The following is a 14,624-nucleotide window of genomic DNA, read 5'->3' on the forward strand; positions in this document are numbered from 1 at the left end:
TGTCTTTTTAAATATTTAGATTTTAAAATCTCGAGCCACGGCGTCCTCAACTTTGAAGTAAGGGAGTTAACGAGTAAACCCACAAGGCTGCTAACGGCATCTGAATGGCTGAGAAATATAGTATTATATTTTTTATTAATTTTTTTGCCTATTTTTCAAAAATATTTACACAATAGTCGAAGAATACAACTCGTCAGCAGGTTCTTATATATTGCTTCGATTTTTTATACTTAACCTAAATTAAACTATCTACAAGTTTACGAAAATTGAAGAACACAAAAGTGAAATAACAACAATGCAATTCGGAGTACCTAAAGGATCAATATTAGGATCATTGTTTTATATAATATACATTAACGACATAATACACAGTGACATAATGGGAAAAAAAAACAATCTATGCGGACGACTTAGGAATTTTATATGAAAACAAAAATGACATTGAAACGACTAAAACCATCAATAATGACGTGCAAAAACTATTAGAATGGACAAACAAAAACTTCTTAACACTAAATGCCAAGAAATGCAATATAATACATTTCGAAACACAAATAAACAACGAAACTCTTAAAGAACTAGAACATGTGACTTACCTAGGACCCACAATGGACCGACAATTAAAATGGACAAAACACATAGACGGACTCACTAAAGTGATGGCATCACTACATAGCCTCTTCTACAAAATTAAAGATTTTATACCAAGAAAGGAAAAAATTATGATGCACGAAGCCTATGTCAAAAGTAAATTGAGTTACATGATCGCCTTCTGGGGAACTGGTAATAAGACAGACATAACAAGAATACAAAGACAACAAAATAAAATTATTAAACTAACATACAACCTACCCTACCTGACTTCTACGACTGAACTGTACAAAAAAAACACACCAGTTTGACATAAACTGCTTGACTAATATTGAGACCTTAAAAATTGCGCACAAAATAACACTGGGAAACATACAAGACGACGACATAATATTAGCCAAAAATGCTGACATACACAAATATAACACCAGACAACAACAACACTATCATATTGAAAAAGCAAAGACAAACACAGGACAGTCAAAAATACTACATAATGGACTTAAACGCTACAACGACTTACCTTAGTACTTGAAAACTTTTACTGGAGACAAATTTAAAATCAATCTGAAAAAGCACATGATGACTGAACTAACTAGACTAGACGAGACATAAAATGACTAAACAATATTAAATTTCTAATGTAACCCTAACGGGTTTTTTAAAATTGTAAATAAATAAAAATAAAAAAAAAACATAATTTTATTTAAAAAACATTACATACATATTTTATAAGATTATTTAATTTATTATAGAAATAGCAGACGAGTGATACTTTAATCCACAAATTTAGAAATTCCAGTGACCGGTTTCATCGCTTTCGCGACATCTTCGAAACTTGTATATTTATTAAGGAGTTCAATGTATTTATACAAGACAGAGTTAAGGATAGAGAATTCAAAATTAGGATATTTCAAATTTGAGGATTAAAGTATCACTCGTCTTTTATTTATATAATAAATTACAATAAACTTCCATCAAGAACTTTCTTTTACAAACTTAAATGTTTTACATTATTTAAGATTAAAAACTATCATTTATACGAAAAAAAATTCCATTAACAACAATTTGAGCATACGTCTCACTCTGTATTTAACTCGGTATTTTTATAAATTATTATAATTTTTTTTTTAATGCACAAAATACACAAATTTATCATAGAGCACAATTATATTTTTTTTATGTCCCGACTTATTAGAAAATTCCGTGTTAAGTCGGGACTCTTCTATATATAAATAAAAAATATTTATTAACATATTAAAACAGTACACAATATAATCAAAACAATATACAAAATAATAATAGAAAAATATTAATAATAAACATTTTAAAAAATATTTTTTTTTTTAAATTTGGTACATGTTAAATATTTTAGGTAGTATACTGTATTGCTGTGTCCTTTTGCCATATTTATTTCAATATCTAGAAACAGATACCCCTGCCTTACTAGCAAACCTATTCGCATGTAAACGGATGGAGTAAATATTTGCGATCTTAGCTCAAAGTTTTGTTCAGAAAAGTGAGTATGTATTTATTTTGATAGTTTTCTGATCTGTGTGCTACTACCTTTATCTTTAAAATAGGCCACCCCTGGGGACGTTCGTTAACAAAATTCACAGTCGTGATTTTTTAGAAAAAGGATATTAAAACACAGGGATCGTATATAGGTAGGATTTACCTTCTTTGCTTGCCTTTTTAACAACGCATCGGGGTTTTTTTTTTCAGGCTCAGGAAAATAATGGAAATGAACGAGTTTAACAATAAAAAATCGCAATCGTAAAATGGGCGCAATGCGCGCAACGTTTGCACTGACGAACACTCATTTTGATAATGAAATGTTATCATTTAAACGTGCTGTTCAATTGTGTAACTTGCCATGGAGATTTAGCGTAAAAATATTTGACAGATATCATCAAAACAAAATGGCCGCCACGGGCCGTCAAAATCTACCCGCGCCAATTGAAAAACCCTTTACCATAGAATTAAGAAGAGTCCAGAAACCGCATACGAGCATCAAACAGAAGGTGACCAAACTACTCATAAATGAGTGGTTTTACGTTTTGACCCATTAGTTTCTTTGTAGACGTCGCTCAGTACGCAAATCCTGATTTGAATTCAACTATGCCGTGTTGTGTCCTTTTAAAGTGTAGAAATACTGCTAGGATCTTAAAGAAACAGAGTGGGATCACATTTCGTGAGTAATTAGCAAATAAACGTGTAAGTAGCAAATACATTACTTAAAAATTGAATTATTTTTCCATCTGTCAGATTGTCAGAGAAATCAAAATAGATATTTCGTTAGCGTTGCCAGGGTAGTATTTTTTTTACCCTATTTTGCTCATCTAATGAGAGAAATAATGAAAATTGGACCTCGGATTATACAACTATGTGGTGGACATTTGACTGACATTATCTTTAAAACATCAAATATTATTTAACATTATATAAAAATATCTGTTTTATGTAAAATAAAATTGGTTTTGTATTTTAAGTTCAATGTTCATTGATTCCATTACTCTTTTTAAATGACCCTTTACTTATCTACTCTTTTGTGTCAATCAATATTTTCGCGTGCACAATAAAATTTTAGAATAGTTAACAGATTCTTTTTTTTTTTTTTTACCTTACATTTGTGTTATGATTGTATTTTTTCCCATCGTGCAACATTACGCGGCAACATCACGAATGCGCGTGGCGAAAGTGGGGCATAGTGGGTGAATTTTTGGACACAGTCCGATGTATTCAAATATGATTCTACGCTCCTTCTTGACTATTTTTAATTCTATGCCCTTTACATAAAAAAAATCAAAAGAAAAAATAATTATTAGCGTTCTTATAATCAACCTAAATATTTTAGTTTTGCTCGCCATTTTCAACGAGTTGTAAATAACTCACTATGAAAAATGGAAATTATGTTGGGGTAGAGTGGGATTCGAACCTCGGACCCCTGATCCGTGAGTCCGCAACTCTAGCCGCGGGACCACAACCCGATTAATTCATATTTAAGGCAAACATAGCACGAAAAAAGAATTGGAAAAATTGTTCAAATATAAATAGCCAGTAATTAGAGTAAAAGCAAGTTATCCTCCCTGAACTTCCTTCCAGTAGCAGGAAAGATGTCGATATCCGAATAGATACGGTTGAGTAAAGACATTGCTCTTCCTACTGGCATTTCCATTGGCAGGCTGGTTCTGCAAGCAGGAAAATAAACCAGCTTAAGTTGCCGATGTCTGAGGTAGTTATTAGGAACATAAGGAAATATATTCTACCTGAGTTGATCGTAATACCACGGATCAATCGGAAAAAATACATAGGTAAGCATTTCAACACATTTCTTCCATTCTCCAAACTACTGTAGGCAAGAATTCCCAGTATGAAGTCCGACGGGTACAATCACGTATTTTGTTAAATGGAAGGTAATATAGCTTCAGGAGCCAACCCAGAAACAACGAAATATTGCATTGAGGGGATCCTAAAAGCCCATTCACAAACTTAGGTATTCATATTCATAAGCATTTAGGGTGGAACGATCAGGTTAACAAAGTTAGTCGTAAACTTTATAGCAGTTTGCACTCACTTAAAAGATTACAGAATTTCTTGCCAATTAATGTTAAGCAAACGTCCAGAGCTTACTTCTTCCACTCCTTGACTACGCGGATGTATGTTATCCAGATGCTAACTCTGAATTGCTTGATAAGTTAGAACGATTGCAGAATATTTGTATTCGTTATATCTTTAATCTTCGCAAATTTGACCACATAACCGAGTATCGCACGCAACTACACTGGCTCAGTATCAGGCATAGTAGAAACATTCACATTCTATCACTTCTTTACAATATTTTAAATAATCCCACTTCGCCTGTTTATCTGAGAGAGCTCATCCAACCTCTTTCACAACACGGACTATCTCTTCGTTTTAGTAACGAGAGAACCCTTTTAATACCCTATCATCGCTTTAATTTTCTTGCCTCCTTTTTCACAGTAGTAGCCGCTCGATTGTGGAACAATCTACCCACTAATGTTAGAGACGCCCCTTCTTTATTTACATTTAAGTCAAGATTGAAATGTCACTATTTAAATATTTAAATTGTTCCTTTATCCTTTTTCTTTCCTTCCCATCCCCTCTTCTCTCTTCTATATATATTTTCGGTAATCGTTGCTTTTATTTTTTGTATAAAATTGTAAGATTCAATATGTCCATGTATTTATGATTTTCTCAAACTGAACGGTTTGGGTAGTTAGGAAGAAATTGCCTTAAGGCAATATGCCCGCCCTTATATGTATATTTATTATATATGTACGTAAAGTGTCAAATAAATAAATATATTCACCCGAATCTGTTATAGAATCCTGGGCTTTGATTATTGTGGAAAGATAAGGACGTCATTCCTTTACCATGACGGTATAGTTGAAGATAAATTATCTCGATCGATCAAGAAGATACACTACCACTGGTAATTTGATATCAATATTCACGTGTAGTATTTAGTAAACATGATTAAAATAAAATAGGATTTAATTTATTAGTTACGTAAACCTCGACGAAGAAGCTTGTTTGCTTTGAAACCGGTCGATGGAAAAAAATAATTACAAAGTTAGTGATTAAAAACAAAGCTGTTTTATTTATTTCATTTATACATAATTTTATTTTTAAAATATCTTCATTTTAGTTCGACTGTGAATATGAAGAGATGGGTGGCTGTTTAATATTGCAGGAATATCACAGGGCAGGGGGTATGTTTTATAGGTCAACAAGTACACCTACATATATACATATGTGGGTAGTGCTTGAGTACAACCAGTTGAAATATTTTTTTATGAAAAGCTTTCTGCCAGTAGAATTGCAACATTAATTATTTTTGAGGTGTGCGTAAAATTCATCATTATTCCATGTCCTTTCCTTAGTTGAAGCATATAATATATGTTTGTTGTGTACACATTATGTCCACAAAGAACCTCCAAGCTTTTCTGCCAGCTGTTGTGCATAAAATGTCCACAACTTGTGGATACATTGCTCCCTTTTCCATCGAAAGCCATAAATAAATGCTTATTTATTGCTGATGCTTCTATTTTATTCGCTTTATAATGAATTGTCGAAGGTTTTTCAAGAATAGCAAATGAAGAACTTCAGCCCTACGGGTAATTGGATAAAAAAATGTTTTCTTGCGAGGGGTAAAAATTAGAGCATTAAATGGTACCGCAAAGTTTCTTGAAAATGTACGAAAAAAAATATAAAAACTATTTTAATAAAAACGCACTACTTTGATAGACGTCACTGGTTCATATGGACCAACCAATGATGTGGCAGCTGTAAAGGATATTCGGTTAGCTTACCGTAAACGGACCAATGGGAAGAACTAACAGTGAACAACTTCTGACGTAACACGCGGAGTTATTTCAGAAATACAAAACTTTAAAAAATCATAACGCTGATAATACGATACGTAAAAAAAATAATTTTTTGGCTTAGCTTAATAGTCTATTAACAAATAAAAAAAAAACGACACTCAAATTCCTCATTGACAAAGCAGTCGAGATGACCACTTAACTATTGTCGAGTGGGTGACAAAATGTCATATCTTTCCAGCATAAGACCCCAGGACGCCGACAACATGATGCATTGTAAAGTGGGCAAGAGTGGTTAAGAGTAGGATGAATATACAGTCCATGGCCCAGCCACACGTATTGCATACGCTTGAAAACAGTTGTCACCCGTAGCTCAATCACAATTGACTATCGACGTGCTTAAAAACATGCTTAACATTTGAGCGATCACAATGAACTACTGAACATGCTTAAGTTATCGCAGTCATAAGTCAACGCGTGTGTAATCTCTAAGTCAACGCTCGTGTCGGTTTGTTTTTTGTTTTCCTCGTAAATAAATACAGTTCACTGGCGAAAAATTGGCGTTTACAATAAAAAATAAAACAATATATTGTTGCAAAATTGTAAAGAGTATCTCATTTTCTTTCCATTTGGCTTGCTAACCACTGGCTAAATGCAATAAATAGCATGATAAATAATAAATAAATAAATAAAAATAGCAGTTTTGAAATATTTTCCATATTTACACCGGTGAAATTCAAATATGTGATTGCGCAGCAGGATCACAGGTAGCGAAACGTAAATATTTTGACATTTAATATAAGTGTTCACGGATGTTTCATTGTGATCGCGAATGTGATAAACAACCGTGGTGCGAAATTGTTTTCATGGTATTTTATTACGAAAATGGCGCTTTATAAGATATACATAATAATAATAATAATAGCACATCGATAGTTATTTGTGATTGAGCTACTGGTGAGTGGCGTGATCAATTATGGCTTGCCATCTGCCGGCTAAATGCAATAAATAACATGATAAATAATAAATAAATACATGAAAATAGTAGTTTTCGAATATTTTCCATATTTACACCGGTAAAATTCAAATATGTGATGGCGCAGTAGGATTATACGTCGCGAAACTTAAATATTTTGACATTAAATATTAGGTGTTCACGGATGTTCCGTTGTGATCGCAACTACGATAAACAACCATGATGAGAAATTGTTATTACGTCGCTTATTAACACGTCGATAGTTATTTGTGATTGAGCCTCTGTATCAATTATTTTATTTCTTTATTCGTCACGAAGGCAAACCACCGCTCACTCGAAACCCTTTTAGACACCTATTCTCAAAACTCATTAGGGTGTTTTGATCGTTTGGGTTAAAAATATTTGTAAAAAAGAAACAGATATTTCTGTCGCAACGACGATACATAAAAAACCTTAAATAAGTCCCTCGCTTGAATGAATTTATTTGCGGGATCGAACTCGAGATGGTAGCCAAGCGCGCTTACCACTACACTACGATTGATGTGGTCAAATATGATTTACAATTACCTTGACGTAAGTACTTAATAGTGTTAGATTTATTTATTTAACTTTTTACATTACACTTTTTTTAAAAAAATAAAACTTCACCCGTGTCGAGGCATTCATTTACGTGATTATAATAATTATGGCGTCTAAAATATATATATAAAATACATGTAAAATAATACATATTCATACTTAAATCCACAAAGATATAAACAGGTGTTCTTTAAACCCTGTCACATCCGAAACCACAATGATCAGTATGGGCTAGAAGACATATTGTGATGATAATGTGGATGTTCAAACATGGGCAGAATGGTGAATGTTACACAGTGTGTAAAGTGGCCACTTAAACCAGCCAATGACAGGTCATAAGCCCTGTAAATGCCTAGACTTCCATATTCCCTTCTCAAAAACGTTTTCCCTCTCTGTTGAAATTAATTTAAATATGAACAACTCTTAGGGAGAAAACCCAGCCAGTCTGCAAGCATTTGGACATACTAAAACATTGTTGAGACCTTACTGAATTATTTCACTATTAGGCAATGACTGAAAACATGGAAGAATCGAAGAAACGTGGATGTTCAATAATTGGCAAAATGGTAAATGACTGAAAACATGGAAGAATCGAAGAAACGTGGATGTTCAATAATTGGCAAAATGGTAAATGTTACCGAGTGTGTTAAGAGTGGCCACTAAACCAGCCAATGGCAGCCCTATAAATGCGTAGATTTCTATATCTTAAATGTTCTCTGTCTCTGTTGTAATATGTTACTTTCAGTAGCCCCTCAGGAGGTTAAATTTAGTCTTCGTTTAAAAATATTTGGACAAGCTGAAAATATTATTATGTTATAAGAATTGAAATATTTATTTAACATAGAAAAAGAACAATCAATAGCAATAAAAAATGTATTTGATAGTTAAAGCGAAAACATTAAAAAAACTAATGAAATTAAAATTGTAGTATTAAAAAAAAAAAAAAGTTCTAACCCGGAATCAAACTTGGAACCTCACGCGCGTTCGGCTACAATGTTCGGCTTCACGTTCAATTACTAACTGAGTTGACTGCATGTATTATAAGTATTAATTTAAAAGGTTCAACATCAACAAATAAATTAAATAAATTCGACAGCCTTGGGCAAGATATATTAAGCGAAAGCCTGCTATTCTTACCTGTAGCAATAAACGATGGAAATGAGCTGCAATTGGTGTTACAATGCAGTGTCCTATGTACCACCAGAAGAAGATATTTACTGCTTAGTTAATTTTATGAAGTACTGGAAAATAATATTATTTGAAGCATAATATAAAATAAAATAAATAAATAATACTGATATTCGCATCCTATAATGGATGCAATAAAATGAGTCATTTTTCGATTTGTTTTGCTTCTACTAAACATCTCCTTATATGGTATGAAAAGCATAAACGAAAATAGCGCATGTACTTAGAAATTTTCAACAATAATTTCAGAAGGACGGTAATAATATTGAATATTATTTTAAAGAGCCACAAAACAAGTTATTGTTGCATTTTCTCAAAAAATGTTGTGAAATCTGTTGAGGTTTTATCTTTAGTATTAAAGGGCCGACCATGCCACCAGCGCCAGTTCATTTTCAAAATTCGATCGCGAAGCATACGCATTAAAAATAACGTATTTTGCTAATCTTTAAACAAAAGTGTAGTTATTTTTGCAAATGATATTAAAAAAAAAATTAAATAGTAAAAATCTGAATTCCGAAATTCGTTTATAACGTGGTGCATAGGGGTGGCAATTTTCTTTTTTAAAAATAAATTATTCAAATTTTATAATAAAAATTTTGTGCTCCAGTGCAACAATCCTACCGCTTTGAAATAACCATTTTGTTGTTTTAGTAGAATCTTGTGATTTAATAGGGAATCGAACCCTGAATAAACCAACGTGAATGAGGCGTCGTCTTGGCCATTACACCACGTTACCCGCCAAATTTCAGTAATTTTAACGGCGTTGTCGTTATTACGCAACAATTTTGCAATATCAAAGTGTTACAAAGCGCGTGTTCAATGTGTGAAATTAATAGTAAAATAAAGTAAAATCGGTTTAATTAGTAATAATAAAAATAATTGCCCCTTCGCGTTTTCTAAAAATGTTAATAATAAAGAACTTTCATTTTCGGGAGCGGTTAGTAAATACAACCACCTAGGCTTGTAATGTAAATCGAACCCGAAAATGCGGTACTTTAGGCAAACGTCTTAGCCACCAAAGTATTTCTGGCGTATTTTTAAAATTATTACTACGCAGTAATTATTGCGCAATAATTATCATTGGTAAATCTCGCAAGTGTTATAAAGTGAGTGTTTGTTTGACTCGAGTAAAATTAAAAATCGTCATTTCGGTTTAATATAAGTGAAAATAGAAATAATTACCTTTTGCAATTTTAAATAAATTTGTGTTATAAAAATAAGTATATAATTTATTCCGGGCGCGATTTATATTTTTTTAAACTAATGAACATGGAAGCCCCAACAGGAAAGACGAAATTGATTATTTTCAAGCAGACGACAGCAGTATGAGAAAGCTTAACATTATTATTAGATTAGAAATTCGGTATAATTATATATTTCGTGCTTTTCTTGTCTCTAATTTACAGGTACATTAAATTATTGTGTATACTTTAAACGGGAATCACATATTTTTAATAATTGATTAAAGAAAAGCTTCGCTCGCTTCACTAACCTACGTATAAAAAAAATAGAGTGCGTTTGTTTTACTAACAAAAAACACGTAAATCTTTTATAAATTTGTCTTTTTTGAAATTTTACTGTGCAGAGTTCAAAATTATTTTTTTTATTGAACGTTTTATAAACATAACATTTTTATGTACGCGATTCGTCGAAAATCTTTTGTTTTTCAAAAGCCGGTTCCGGTCAATTTATTTCAAGTGAACGGTATAAAGTGTTTGTGCAAGAAATTAAATACGAGAGCTCCAGATTGAAGAGTGATGAAACCTGATCAATATTTTCTTTAAATACAGAATTTGTCGAGGAAAACGCAAGGTAAGCTTTTTTTAAATATATATAATGCCGTTTTTAAAAAAAGTTTCTTTCAGCGCATTAATAGTAAATATAATCAATAAAGAAAAGAACAAATAATAAACTTACTGAGTGAGTATGTATATTCTGAAGTCAAAAGAACACAAGAATTTCATTTTATATTTAAGGTATGTAAAATGTCGATTTTTAAATATTATTTTTCATTTTAAGATAAAATATAGTTAACGCATACCCAGATACTCGAAAACAGTTTGAAACATCGTGACTTTTAATCGGTTTTTCTGGCACTAAAAAAAAACAACCGGTTATTTAATATATTGTCAATAACCGAGTTAGTTTTGAAGATTTTAATTTAATAATCCGCGGTTTTAATTTAATTCTACTGCTTACATTTCCCATTACACTGTGGGCTTAACTTAAAACGTTTCCTTATAGCTAGCTTACACCAAGAAATAACTATACCCAGTGTAAGTATTTATACCAGGTATAAGAAAAAAGTTACTTTTTTATAAAAATATTTACGACCTAGTATAACTATACTAAGCTTATTCCATCGTTTATTTTTTGACCATGCCACATTTTTGCGTACATTTATGAACAAGTGGTTAGATGGCCAACTGTGAAATTGGCGTTGCGGGTTCGCAAGAATTTCATTTTTTTATTTATTTTTTCTTTCTGTTGACGCCCATGGGGCTTTTACATTATACATACTATATCATATCAAAAAGTTACACATTAAACATAATTAACATTTTTCAAATATAAAAATTAAAAAAAAAAATATTTATATATATTATTAAAATTTAAAAATAAGGTTACATAGTTAACATAATACACTATTAAGACATAATACATACATTATATTATGTTTATAATATAAGGCATAACAGGATTTAAATAAAACATAATTATTTTTTTTTACACCGGTAAACTAAACTTTAAAGTGAAGTTATTTAAAATGTTGAAAACTGAAAAGGGTTTTATAGACTAAAAATATAAAACATAATACGGGCTAACTTTTAAGCATACATAAATACGATCGAGGATTTATTGACTAGACTCAGTCGCGTCGGTCGCCTGTAGTACTTTGGTCTTGAATATGCTCAATGAGTAACGAAATATATCAACATTGCCATATTCATTACCAAGGCGATGAAGTCTAGCTATAGGTGAATTTACATAGTAGTTGTGCCCGCTGGACACCTCGACAAACACCGACTTATTTCGTGTGCGACGGGAAGGTATTTTAATATTGACCAGTCGCGTTAAATCAGGGCTGTCCAGCGCGCCATTTACAATTTTATATAGGTTTACTAAATCGGTTAAGATTCTCCCATTCGAGAGAGTAGACAATTTTAAATTATTTGATAGGAAGTTGTAGTCGATTTGGTCAACGGGAATATTAAGTTTAAAATTTATGAAGCGAAGGAATTTATGTTGGACTTTTTCTAATTTTATGTTATGTATTTTATAGCAAGGTGACCAAATTATTGAATTATACTCTAAGTTACTCCGAACTAAGGCAACATATAAAGATTTAAGCGAATCGATGGAATTAAAATCCTTCACCGTTCTCAGCAAATATCCGAGACACTTCATTGCCTTGTTAGTAACTGCATCAATGTGTGGAGCAAATGACAACTTGTCATCGAACACTATACCTAAATCTTTTATTTCTGTAACTCTTACGAGATCTGTGTTATTTATATTATAAGAGAAGTTGATTGAAGTTCTATTACGGGTAAACGTAATAACACTGCACTTGTCAATATTAAGAAAGAGCTCATTTCTCTGACACCAAGTATATAGACTCGCCAGGTTTGATTGAAGAGATTCGCAGTCACTAACAGAAGCAATAGTCTTAGATAATTTCAGGTCATCAGCAAATAAAAGAATGTCCACTCCCTCGAATATCGATACAATATCATTAACGAAAAGCAAAAACAAAACAGGACCTAAGTGAGATCCCTGAGGAACTCCACTAGATGCCTCAAACTGATACGACCCATAACCGAATACTTTGACTAAAATTTTCCTAGATGATAAGTAGCTTTTGAACCATTTTAAAATGTTTCCCGAGATTCCTAATAGTTTTAATTTGTGTACTAAAATCGCATGTGACACCTTATCAAAAGCTTTACTAAAGTCAGTATAGATCGTATCAGTTTGCCGGCGTTTCTCCATAGCTTCCATAAGCCGATGCTGATACAACATTAAATTTGTCGTTGTAGATCTTCCTGTAATAAATCCATGTTGTAATGGAGAGATAACTTTTTTTATTTCTGGAGTAAACTTTATCAAAAAAATAGATTCTAATAGTTTAGGTATAGTTGACTGCATGCAGATGGGTCTATAATTAGCAATATCTGATTTATCACCCTTTTTAAAAATAGGTGTCAAGTAGCTGGCTTTCCATCTTTCAGGAAATATACCAGTTTTTATGGATAAATTAAAAATTTTAGTAAGTGGATCAGTCAAGGAAGAACCACACTGGGTGAGGAAGAGGGGAGGAATATTATCTGGTCCAGAACCTTTGCTTGGATCCAATTTGCTTACCCCAATTTTTATATCGGCATTAGTAAACAAACAGGTATTAAAATCAATCAAATTAGTACAAACAAACACAAATTTTATGTTTAAGGTATGTAAAATGTCGATTTTTAAATATTATTTTTTTATTAAGATAATATATAGTAAACGTACACCCAGATACTCGAAAACAGTTTGAAACATAGTGTCTTTGAATCGGTTTTTCTGGCACTAAAAAACAATAACCGGTTATGCAATATATTGTCAATAACCGAGTTATGTTTTGAAGATTAAAATTTAATAAACCGCGGTTTTAATCTAATTTAATTCTACTGCTTACTTTTCCCATTACACTGTGGGCTTAATTTATTAGATTTCCTTATAGCTAGCTTACACCAAGGAATAACTATACCCAGTGTAAGTATTTATACCAGGTATTAGAAAAAAAATTCCTTTTTTATAAAAATATTTACGACCTAGTATAACTATACTAAGCTTATTTCATCGTTTATTTTTTGACCATGCCACATTTTTGTGTACATTTATGAACAAGTGGTTAGGATGGGCAACTGTGAAATTGGCGTCGCGGGTTCGATTCCCTCTGGAAGAAATATTTTTTTCTCAATTGATCTGGGTGTTGTGGTGTATTTTCCATTACCTCCTTCCATATCCCCTCTGTCCCACCCGCTGACAAGCCTTTGTATAGAAGCTTAGCAGGTAATTCCATTTTTGTTAATAAAAAAAAATCTGCGTTGGCTGGCATCTGCAGTTACAAAAACTAAGTTATTTTTATTACTATAAGTAACAAAACAAATCAAAAGTCAAAATTGTCGAGCTTAAATTACGAAATCCAAGGCTTATTTCAGTGTTATACCACGTTGGACGCAGATATGTGGAATTAGTTTCTATGGTCGCTATCCCAGCTCTATACCGGGTATGATTATGCGAGGTTTATAAGATTTTTTACTTTACCATCTTTATTCTATCACTATGCCTACGAGTTGATTACTATTAACTAAGAGTGTTATTATTCTATGAGTTTGGAAAATTGTGTGATGGGCTTAAATCGGATATTGTGCTTCTTCCTAATGACAATTCTAGAAATACATAATGGTAGCAAAAACTATATTTTAATAGTATTACATTCAGTTACGAAATTCTACTTCCGCTGTAGTTTTTTATGCATTCAATAACGTAAAATTTTATTGGTGTTATCATTATTTTTATAAAATTACGTAACTCTGGCGCCCTTTATACAAGTCACCAAAACATTGATTTCACTATCATGCATTCAGAGCGGACATCAAGTAATGACTTTGAAGCCAATATAGCCGCCTACGCTGTTTATGAAAGCCACATGCTCAAAGTATGGAGCGGACGTGGAATAATGATGTTTGAATATTGTTTGGTTCGATGCCTTACAAAATCAGAAGCTGTTTGTGGACGCCATATGTTCCAACTTTAATGGAGTGATGACTATCGTCGATTTCTGGGTTCGATACCCAAAAAATCGTCTTTTTTTTCACTAACAGGCCAGGAGGCCTAGTAACAGTGGTGAATTACAGCACAAAACACTCAGGCTTGAGGAAAATCACATAATATAT

Source organism: Micrasema longulum, unplaced genomic scaffold (assembly GCF_059751315.1).
Source record: "Micrasema longulum isolate JH-2025_06_02 unplaced genomic scaffold, ASM5975131v1 h1tg000664l, whole genome shotgun sequence".
Lineage (NCBI taxonomy): Eukaryota > Metazoa > Arthropoda > Insecta > Trichoptera > Brachycentridae > Micrasema > Micrasema longulum.